We start from the raw sequence: 3,133 nt of genomic DNA, 5'->3' as shown, positions 1-3,133 counted from the left end.
GACAAAAGTGTCATCTACGTACCTCTTCCATAAGGTCGGGCGTAGAGTGGCAGTCTGGATGGCGAGTTAAATTTGTCAAGCAAATTTAACTCGAATAATGTTTTATCATATTTTGATACTGGCAAAGGAGGTTCCAATGGTGTAAATGCTTACCCCGAGCTCTCATACTCTGATGGTGAATTGTCTTTGAGTTGTGCGCCTTTTGGCATCATCTGGTCCAACACCATGTGAGACGAGGCGCTAAGAAAAGCTGTCTCGGGTGTGGACCAATCAATTTCAAGGACAGTGCACATTATCAGTTGTGTTTTTTGTTTGCACCTGATCATTTCTGCTGAGGCGTTGGAAACGGTCCTACTGAACCTAGAACATGCCCCATATGAGATGGGGCCTTACTTACCATGCGCCTCAATAAGACAAAGCACATGCTTGCATATTTTATGTCATAAAATACTCCACCTTCTCAACCCCTAATTGAGTGACGGGACATCTGTAGAGAGAGGGGTTCCCATATCAAGGCAGTGTGGCTATGGCCAGTTCCGGTTTTACATCAGAGGTTTCACTCCAAATCAGTCGAGCAGCATTATATTTTCATCGACTGCATAACACTGTGTGGAAACAACCTAGCCTGTTGCATCCATATTGGCTACGTACGGTGCGAAAGAAGTTCAACATACATGCATAAACATGAAGCTCCGGGTCTGCTCAGCCACAGTTATGCCCTCCCTTCTCTATGCTTGAAAAACGTGAGGCCCTTTAAAGGAACATCCACACCAGTTTGAAAAATTCAGGCAGGCGTATCCACCTCCCGATCCTGGTTTTAACCAGGCAGGATTTTATGAGCTCATAGATCCTTGAAAGATCTGGACACAGTCCCATCAGTGAGCTCCCCCAGCAGTTGAGACCGTGTTGGCTGTGTCATGTAGCACCCATTCCCATCCACATCATGCCCAAGTTAGCTTCTGTTTAGCTGAATAGGGGGGCTAAACGGGCACGGCGCAACGAGTTGAGATGTCAATATCGGCCTCTGCTAAGTGGAGACGGCTCGTGAACGACGCTCAAAATTGCGCTTTGTGTGCGTAAATACCCAGGTTATTGTCTTGGCTGTGAGTTTACAGGTTTCTTTGTGCACGGATGGCGCATTGGCCACCAAAGCGCATAGGCACGTCTTAGTGTACATTACTGAGTAAACCCTTTGCTTTGGGTCGCCCAGCACACAGCAAGGTGTTATCATCCAGGTGCAGAGGGTTGGTACCCCGATCCCACGCATGGCGACATTGAATGCCCATTGAAACTCGTAGCAGTGCTGCCTTGTTCATCATCCGCTCATCGTGACTCAGCACAGGCGGAACGCGGTCCCAAATCCCCACACTCGTGCCAACAACCGCATTGTGTGACACTGATCCAGTTTCAGTCCAAGTTTTATTTCGGTACTTCTGAAAATATGCGTTGTAAAAAATAAAACCTTTTGGTGATTAAAAAGTGTACATTTTTATATTAAAAGTCAGGAATAAGAATTATATTCATCACGGTGCTCTCGCTGCGTATTTTTATTGAGGTCAAGGAAGCGAAGGGGTGATTGGGAGAAGGCAAGAAATGTGGAGAGGTGTTGTCATACTCAGGGGTGGCCCGAAACAAGCTGCCAGCAACTGCCGCCGAGGCCCCCCATGCAATCGGCGCCCTGACCCCCAAGGGCAGACCGAGGCTGAGGTTTTTGGTAAACTGGGAAACATTTTGGCCATATTACCCGTTTAATGTTTTTTTAGCGTATTTTTTTGTTAAACAGATGCATTATTGGCGTTATCCGTCCGTCCGTCTAAGCAATGTTTTTGAGATCAGATAAAATAGAGACACGACATTTTCAGAATAGATTTGTACACGACAGCTAGACGATACAATACACGAATCCGGAACAGTACACGAGGGGGTGGGTGACCGCCTTCGTCTCCCCAGTGGTGATGTTTACACACCGCACCAAGTACTCATTTGAGGCAGAGTCAACCTAGAGGAGGCCGGGACCGGTTCGGATAACCGTCACCGGTGTTGGCCGTGAGCGGAAATCAAACCGGGACTGATAACTTTTTACAACAAACGTTAAGGTGTGTCATTATTGTCTAGCCCGTGTTGTAATAATCACTATGAGCATAATGCAGCATTGGACCATCTGTTGTTGACCAAGGGAGTTGACGTGACTCGAACTACAGGTGACATGACGCTGGATTAGAATGTAGATGAATATTACAACAGGTTTCAAGCTGCAGTATCCTACTTAAATTCCCGTGGACGCCCATGATGTTCGGTATACAAGGGGTCGGGAAAATATAGTTGTGACTGTCTGATTGCCTTTCTGTTTGTGCCTGTCCGACTGTTTGTGTGTCTTTAGGCTGCATTTGTATGCGATCGGAGATCTCAATTATTTAATAGATAAACAAGTTATCAACATTTAGGGGCTGGGACGTGTCGCCCACACACACTCTATTTTAATGTACGCTACTAATATTACTGCACTGAATTACAGACCGCCTGCCCACCCACCTGCCCAAGTGCTCAGTGACATGCCCCTGACCACCTACCCAACCATCCACCAGCCCGACCACACATTTCACACCCGCTCACGCACCCTCCCATCCACCTACCCAATCGTTCGACCGACTTACGAATTTTTATATTAATGTTAAGGATTGACATTGTATAACCTGTGTTGTAATAATCATATTAAGTATAATCCAGTGTGAAAACACACATTGTTGACCACAGAGCATGACTCAAAATACAGGTGACCTGACACTGGATTATATTGTAGATAAATATTACAACAGGTTTAAAGCTATCCTACTTAAATTCCTGTGGACGCCCATGATATTCGGTATATTATAAACATAGTATCCATGTTTATACTGTGAAATTCCTTTATTAACTGAATATTTTGCACCTGTTGACATTAATTTTTAGCAGAAAAAAATTAGGCCAACTACGCCGCGATGTGCGGTGTTTATTTTTGCAAGTAAATCCAATACTTTACGTAAATACATTCTTAGAAATGTTGAGAAAATGAATTAACGTTCATATTCCCTCTGAACGTGCATGGGCATTGAAATAATGACATCTTCGTTATTTTATTTATATTTTTTTATAG

Source organism: Lampetra planeri, chromosome 8, assembly GCF_965212315.1.
Source record: "Lampetra planeri chromosome 8, kcLamPlan1.2.h2, whole genome shotgun sequence".
Classification (NCBI taxonomy): Eukaryota; Metazoa; Chordata; class Hyperoartia; order Petromyzontiformes; family Petromyzontidae; genus Lampetra; species Lampetra planeri.
This window is presented reverse-complemented; position numbering follows the sequence as displayed.